We start from the raw sequence: 8,209 nt of genomic DNA, 5'->3' as shown, positions 1-8,209 counted from the left end.
GTTCGCACCGGCGTTGCGCACCGTGGTGGGCACCTCGGAGCACACCAAGGTGGGCAGCGAGGTGCGCACCTTTGATGCGATGCCTTCACTAATTTCCATAAAAGGCAAAAAAAAAACGAGATTTTAAAATTTCCGTTTTGAAAGATAGTGAGAAAAAGGGAATGCTGGTGCCATCTTGAGCCCGCCCTGGTGCGCAGCCCAGCCAAGGTTTGCGCACCAAGGTGCCCACCCTGGCGAAGGTGCGCGCCCGGGCAATTAATCCAACTTCCAACTTCGCGCGCGCCAGGGTGGGAGCGCACCCAACAACCGGGCCTGGGAAGAGCCAATGCGAGAAACCCCACCAAACGCTCTGACAAAAAAAGAGGGGGCGCTCCAGTAACCCCGCTTCGGAGCGCACCCTGGGCAAACCCAGCCAAGGTGCCCACCCCGGCCAAGGTGCAGGCGAGGTGCGCACCCGGGGCAAACCGGGCTCCGACAACGTGCACGCCGCACCTTGGAGCACACTTCGTAGCGCTCCCGGGTGCGCACCTCAGAGCACACCAAGGTGGGCAGCGAGGTGCGCACCTTTGATGCGCTGCCTTCACTAATTTCCAGAAAAGGCAAAAAAAAAAGGAGATTTTAAAATTTCCGTTTTGAAAGATAGTGAAAAAAACGGAACGCGCGTGCCATCTTGAGCCCGCCCTAGTGCGCAGCCCAGGTAAGGTGCCACCCTGGCAAAGGTGCGCACCCGGGCAATTAACCCTACTTCCGACTTCGTGCGCGCCAGGGTGGCAACCGGGCCTCGGAAGAGCCAATGCGAGAAACCCCACCAAACGCTCCGACAAAAAAAGAGGCGGCGCTCCAATAACCCCGCTTCGGAGCGCAGCCGGGGCAAACCCAGCCAAGGTGCCCACCCCGACGAAGGTGCACGCGAGGTGCGCACCCGGGGCAAACCGGGCTCCGACAACGTGCACGCAGCACCTTGGAGCACACTTCGAAGCACTCCCGGGTGCCCACCGGCGTTGCGCACCGTGGTGGGCAGCGAGGTGCGCACCTTTGATGCGCTGCCTTCACTAATTTCCAGAAAAAGGCAAAAAAAAATGAGATTTTAAAATTTCCGTTTTGAAAGATAGTGAAAAAAAAGGAACGCGGGTGCCATCTTGAGCCCGCCCTGGTGCGCAGCCCAGGCAAGGCATGCGCACCAAGGTGCCCACCCGAGGTGCACACCCGGGGCAAACCGGGCTCCGACTTCGTGCAGGCCGCACCTTGGAGCACACTTCGGAGCGCTCCTTGGTGCGCACCATGGTGCCCACCAGGGCGCGCAACCCAGCCAAGGTCTGCACACCAAGGTGCCCACCCCGGCGAAGGTGCACGCGAGGTGCGCACCCGGGGCAAACCGGGCTCCGACTTCGTGCACGCCATGGTGCCCACCGCGGCGAAGGTGCACGCGAGGTGCGCACCCGGGGCAAACCGGGCTCCGACTTCGTGCACGCCGCACCTTGGAGCACACTTCGGAGCGCTCCTTGGTGCGCACCATGGTGCCCACCAGGGCGCGCAACCCAGCCAAGGTGTGCGCACCAAGGTGCACGCGAGGTGCGCACCCGGGGCAAACCGGGGTCCGACTTCGTGCACGCCGCACCTTGGAGCACACATCGGAGCGCTCCCAGGTTCGCACCAGCGTTGCGCACCTTTGATGCGCTGCCTTCACTAATTTCCAGAAAAGGCAAAAAAAAACGAGATTTTAAAATTTCCGTTCTGAAAGATAGTGAAAAAAACGGAACGCGGGTGCCATCTTGAGCCCTTCCTGGTGCGCAGCCCAGGCAAGTTGTGCGCACCAAGGTGCCCACCCTGGCGGAGGTGCGCGCCCGGGGCAATCCGGGCTCCGACTTCGTGCACTGCATGGTGCCCACCAAGGCGCGCAACCCAGCCAAGGTGCCCACCGCAGCGAAGGTGCACGCGAGGTGCGCACCCGAGGTGCACACCCGGGGCAAACCGGGCTCCGACTTCGTGCACGCCGCACCTTGGAGCACACTTCAGAGCGCTCCTTGGTGCGCACCAGGGCGCGCAACCCAGCCGAGGTGCCCACCCCGGCGAAGGTGCACGCGAGGTGCGCACCCGGGGCAAACCGGGCTCCGACTTCGTGCACGCCATGGTGCCCACCGCGGCGAAGGTGCGCACCCGGGGCAAACCGGGCTCCGACTTCGTGCACGCCGCACCTTGGAGCACACTTCGGAGCGCTCCTTGGTGCGCACCATGGTGCCCACCAGGCCGCGCAACCCAGCCAAGGTGTGCGCACCAAGGTGCACGCGAGGTGCGCACCCGGGGCAAACCGGGGTCCGACTTCGTGCACGCCGCACCTTGGAGCACACATCGGGGCGCTCCCGGGTTCGCACCGGCGTTGCGCACCGTGGTGGGCACCTCGGAGCACACCAAGGTGGGCAGCGAGGTGCGCACCTTTGATGCGATGCCTTCACTAATTTCCATAAAAGGCAAAAAAAAAACGAGATTTTAAAATTTCCGTTTTGAAAGATAGTGAGAAAAAGGGAATGCTGGTGCCATCTTGAGCCCGCCCTGGTGCGCAGCCCAGCCAAGGTTTGCGCACCAAGGTGCCCACCCTGGCGAAGGTGCGCGCCCGGGCAATTAACCCAACTTCCAACTTCGCGCGCGCCAGGGTGGGAGCGCACCCAACAACCGGGCCTGGGAAGAGCCAATGCGAGAAACCCCACCAAACTCTCTGACAAAAAAAGAGGGGGCGCTCCAGTAACCCCGCTTCGGAGCGCACCCTGGGCAAACCCAGCCAAGGTGCCCACCCCGCCCAAGGTGCAGGCGAGGTGCGCACCCGGGGCAAACCGGGCTCCGACAACGTGCACGCCGCACCTTGGAGCACACTTCGTAGCGCTCCCGGGTGCGCACCTCAGAGCACACCAAGGTGGGCAGCGAGGTGCGCACCTTTGATGCGCTGCCTTCACTAATTTCCAGAAAAGGCAAAAAAAAAAGGAGATTTTAAAATTTCCGTTTTGAAAGATAGTGAAAAAAACGGAACGCGCGTGCCATCTTGAGCCCGCCCTGGTGCGCAGCCCAGGTAAGGTGCCACCCTGGCAAAGGTGCGCACCCGGGCAATTAACCCTACTTCCGACTTCGTGCGCGCCAGGGTGGCAACCGGGCCTCGGAAGAGCCAATGCGAGAAACCCCACCAAACGCTCCGACAAAAAAAGAGGCGGCGCTCCAATAACCCCGCTTCGGAGCGCAGCCGGGGCAAACCAAGCCAAGGTGCCCACCCCGACGAAGGTGCACGCGAGGTGCGCACCCGGGGCAAACCGGGCTCCGACAACGTGCACGCAGCACCTTGGAGCACACTTCGAAGCACTCCCGGGTGCCCACCGGCGTTGCGCACCGTGGTGGGCAGCGAGGTGCGCACATTTGATGCGCTGCCTTCACTAATTTCCAGAAAAAGGCAAAAAAAAATGAGATTTTAAAATTTCCGTTTTGAAAGATAGTGAAAAAAAAGGAACGCGGGTGCCATCTTGAGCCCGCCCTGGTGCGCAGCCCAGGCAAGGCATGCGCACCAAGGTGCCCACCCGAGGTGCACACCCGGGGCAAACCGGGCTCCGACTTCGTGCAGGCCGCACCTTGGAGCACACTTCGGAGCGCTCCTTGGTGCGCACCATGGTGCCCACCAGGGCGCACCCGAGGCAAACCGGGCTCCGACTTCGTGCACGCCGCACCTTGGAGCACACATCGGAGCGCTCCCAGGTTCGCACCAGCGTTGCGCACCTTTGATGCGCTGCCTTCACTAATTTCCAGAAAAGGCAAAAAAAAACGATATTTTAAAATTTCCGTTCTGAAAGATAGTGAAAAAAACGGAACGCGGGTGCCATCTTGAGCCCTTCCTGATGCGCAGCCCAGGCAAGTTGTGCGCACCAAGGTGCCCACCCTGGCGGAGGTGCGCGCCCGGGGCAAACCGGGCTCCGACTTCGTGCACTGCATGGTGCCCACCAAGGCGCGCAACCCAGCCAAGGTGCCCACCGCAGCGAAGGTGCACGCGAGGTGCGCACCCGAGGTGCACACCCGGGGCAAACCGGGCTCCGACTTCGTGCACGCCGCACCTTGGAGCACACTTCAGAGCGCTCCTTGGTACGCACCAGGGCGCGCAACCCAGCCAAGGTGCTCACCCCGGCGAAGGTGCACGCGAGGTGCGCACCCGGGGCAAACCGGGCTCGGACTTCGTGCACGCCGCACCTTGGAGCACACATCGGAGCGCTCCCGGGTTCGCACCAGCATTGCGCACCTTTGATGCGCTGCCTTCACTAATTTCCAGAAAAGGCAAAAAAAAGAAAAAAATGAGATTTTAAAATTTCCGTTTTGAAAGATAGTGAAAAAAACGGAACGCGGGTGCCATCTTGAGCCCGCCCTGGTGTGCAGCCCAGGCAAGTTGTGCGCACCAAGGCACCCACCCTGGCCAAGGTGGGTCACGGGGTGGGTCCTAGGGTGGGTAACGGGGTGGGTACTAAGGTGCGTGCCAAGGTGGGTCATAGGGTGGGTGCCAAGGTGGGCACCAGGGTGGGTGTGCACCAACCCTAGCCAGGGTAGGTCACGGGGTGGTTGTCGGGGTGGGCGTCAAGGAGCCAAGGTGGGTGGCAAGTAGCCAAGTTGCGTGCCAAGGTGGGTGTCGGGGTGGGTGCCAAGGATCCAAGGTGGGTGCCAAGGAACCAAGGTGGGTGTCTGGGTGGGTGCCGAGGTGGGAGCCAGGGTGGGTCCCAAGGTGAGTGCAAAGGTGGGTGCCAGGGTCAAGGTGAGTGCCAATGTGGGTTCCAAGGTGCCAGGGTCAGGGTGAGTGCCAATGTGGGTTCAAAGGTGCTAAGTTGGGTGCGAGGTTGGGTGCGAGGGTGGGTGGGTGCCAAGGTGTGCTAGGTGGAAGCCCGGGTGGGTCGGCATCCCATGGGTGTCGAGTTGGGTGCCTGATGGGTGCTTCTTGTCAAGTTTTAGTCGTCGGGACTCATTTCGAGCCTTAGAGGTCGTTTCTTGTCCGGTTGCCCTGTCTTCGACCTGGGAACCCAATTTTGGTCCTCGGGTCCCATTTTTTTTTGTCTCGCATCCCACTTTTGGCCTGTGGCCTTTTCGGGGTCGATTCTCGTTTTGGGCATCAGAGCATGTTTCTTCTCCTAAAACCCAATATTTGTTTATTAAGTCTCGGAACACATTTTTGTTCTCGTGGACCCATCATGGGTCTTGGAACGCATTTGTGGTCCTTGGGTCCCATTTTGCATCCCGAAACTTGTGTTTTGGTGCTTGATCCCTATTTTGGGTGCCCACCTTGCACCAAGTGCGCACCCGGGGCAAACCGAGCGCCTTGGTGCACCGGGGCAAGATCGAGCGTGCACCCGAGGCGCCCCGAACATGCACCAAGGTGCACTCGGCCCACATGTGAGCGCAGGTCGTTGCGCCCGAGGTGGTGTGTGGGCACCGCGTTGCAGACGGGACACTGCACGCACACGACGCCCCCTACAGGTGCACGCACGTAGGCCGGGCCGGGTGCACACCCGACGCCCTAGCAAGGTGCGCGCACCCGGGCAGGGCTCACACTTGGCGAACGGGGCGCACTTCGCGAGGGAGGGTGTGCACCTCGACGGGGGTGGGTGGCCGGGGTGGATTCGCACGTGGGTCGCGGTTTGCTAAGTACACACTGCGACAAGCTCATAACGGGTGCGATCATACCAGCGTTAGTGCACCGGATCCCATCAGAACTCCGCAGTTAAGCGCGCTTGGGCCGGAGTAGTACTGGGATGGGTGACCTCCCGGGAAGTCCCGGTGTTGCACCCTTTTTTAGTTTTTCGCCGGGCATCGCAATGCTATTTGAATAAACCTTTTGCCCGTTTGCGTTCTCGTCGGGGCCGGGCCGGGCCGGGGTGCGCTGCCCGCACTACCGCGCGCGCGGGGGCGACACCGAGCGCGCACCCGAGGCGCCCCGAGCACACAGGCCACGGTGCAACCCGGGCGTTGTGCGCGCACCCCGGTGCGCCCGAGGTGCTGCGCGCGCACCCAGGTGAAATCGGTGTGCACCTCGGCCAGTGCGCGCTCGGTCGAGTCGCGCACGTTGGCCAAGGTGCACGGTGATGTTTCTTACTCTAAGGTTCCGCACCAGACGCCCGGGACAGGTGAGCGAAGCTGGGCGGGGCCGGGTGCGCGGCCGGGGCAGGTGCACGCAGCTGGAGAGAGCTTTGGAGCACACTTCGGAGCGCACCAATGATGCGCTCCATTCAAAAGTTTCCTGAAAAGGCAAAAAAAGTTGAGATTATAGAATTTCCCACTTGAGAGATTGTAAAAAAAAAAAATTTAAAATGAAGGAAACGCGGGTGCCAAGGTGTGCGCAGCCCAGCCAAGGTGTGCGCACCAAGGCGCCCACCCTGGCGAAGGTGCACGCAAGGTGCGCACCCGAGGCAAACCGGACAATTAACCCAACTTTCGACTTCGCGCGCACCTTGGAGCGCACTTCGGAGCGCTCCTTGGTGCGCACCAATCTTGGGCACCTCGGAGTGCACCATGGCGCCCACCAAGGTGCGCACCCGGGGCAAACCGAGCTCCGACTTCGTGCGCACCTTGGAGCGCACGAAAGGTGCGCACCATGGCGCCCACCAAGGTGCGCAGCCCAGCCAAGGCGTGCGCATCAAGGTGCGCACCCTGGCGAAGGTGCGCACCCGGGGCAAACCGAGCTCCGACTTCGTGCGCACCTTGGAGCGCACAAAAGGTGCGCAACCCAGCCAAGGTGTGCGCACCCCGGTCAAACCGAGCTCCGAATCGTGCGCACCAGAGGTGCACGCCATCGTGCGCACCTTGGAGCACACTTCGGAGCCCTCCTTGGTGCGCGCCGATGTTGCGCACCTCGGAGCGCACCCGGGGAAAACAATGCAATTAACCCGACTTTCGACTTCGTGGGCACCTCGGAGCGCTCTCGGGTTCGCACCTCGGAGCACACCGAGGTGCGCACCTTTGATGCGCTGCCTTCACCAATTTCCAGAAAAGGCAAGAAAACATTGAGAAGGTGTGCGCACCGAGGTGCCCACCCTGGCGAAGGTGCACGCGAGGTGCGCACCCGGGGCAAACCGGGCTCCGACTTCGTGCACGCCGCACCTTGGAGCACACTTCGGAGCGCTCCTTGGTGCGCACCAGGGCGCGCAACCCAGCCGAGGTGCCCACCCCGGCGAAGGTGCACGCGAGGTGCGCACCCGGGGCAAACCGGGCTCCGACTTCGTGCACGCCATGGTGCCCACCGCGGCGAAGGTGCACGCGAGGTGCGCACCCGGGGCAAACCGGGCTCCGACTTCGTGCACGCCGCACCTTGGAGCACACTTCGGAGCGCTCCTTGGTGCGCACCATGGTGCCCACCAGGGCGCGCAACCCCGCCGAAGGTGCACGCGAGGTGCGCACCCGGGGCAAACCGGGCTCCGACTTCGTGCACGCCGCACCTTGGAGCACACTTCGGAGCGCTCCTTGGTGCGCACCATGGTGCCCACCAGGGCGCGCAACCCCGCCGAAGGTGCACGCGAGGTGCGCACCCGGGGCAAACCGGGCTCCGACTTCGTGCACGCCGCACCTTGGAGCACACTTCGGAGCGCTCCTTGGTGCGCACCAGGGCGCGCAACCCAGCCGAGGTGCCCACCCCGGCGAAGGTGCACGCGAGGTGCGTACCCGGGGCAAACCGGGCTCCGACTTCGTGCACGCCGCACCTTGGAGCACACTTCGGAGCGCTCCTTGGTGCGCACCATGGTGCCCACCAGGCCGCGCAACCCAGCCAAGGTGTGCGCACCAAGGTGCACGCGAGGTGCGCACCCGGGGCAAACCGGGGTCCGACTTCGTGCACGCCGCACCTTGGAGCACACATCGGGGCGCTCCCGGGTTCGCACCGGCGTTGCGCACCGTGGTGGGCACCTCGGAGCACACCAAGGTGGGCAGCGAGGTGCGCACCTTTGATGCGATGCCTTCACTAATTTCCATAAAAGGCAAAAAAAAAACGAGATTTTAAAATTTCCGTTTTGAAAGATAGTGAGAAAAAGGGAATGCTGGTGCCATCTTGAGCCCGCCCTGGTGCGCAGCCCAGCCAAGGTGTGCGCACCAAGGTGCCCACCCTGGCGAAGGTGCGCGCCCGGGCAATTAACCCAACTTCCAACTTCGCGCGCGCCAGGGTGGGAGCGCACCCAACAACCGGGCCTGGGAAGAGCCAATGCGAGAAACC

The 8,209-nt window shown here is 62.5% G+C and overlaps 1 non-coding gene across 1 annotated transcript; it reads left to right on the top strand.

The window, feature by feature from the left end:
• Positions 1-5,680: 5,680 nt before the first annotated feature.
• Positions 5,681-5,799, top strand: LOC131872235 (5S ribosomal RNA). The gene has a single exon (XR_009370412.1). It is a non-coding gene; the product is annotated as a 5S ribosomal RNA (ribosomal RNA).
• The last annotated feature ends 2,410 nt before the right edge of the window (positions 5,800-8,209 follow it).

This window comes from Cryptomeria japonica, unplaced genomic scaffold (assembly GCF_030272615.1).
Source record: "Cryptomeria japonica unplaced genomic scaffold, Sugi_1.0 HiC_scaffold_539, whole genome shotgun sequence".
NCBI classification, from domain to species: domain Eukaryota; kingdom Viridiplantae; phylum Streptophyta; class Pinopsida; order Cupressales; family Cupressaceae; genus Cryptomeria; species Cryptomeria japonica.
The sequence above is the reverse complement of the archived record's forward strand: the minus strand, read 5'-3'. Positions and strand labels throughout refer to the sequence as shown.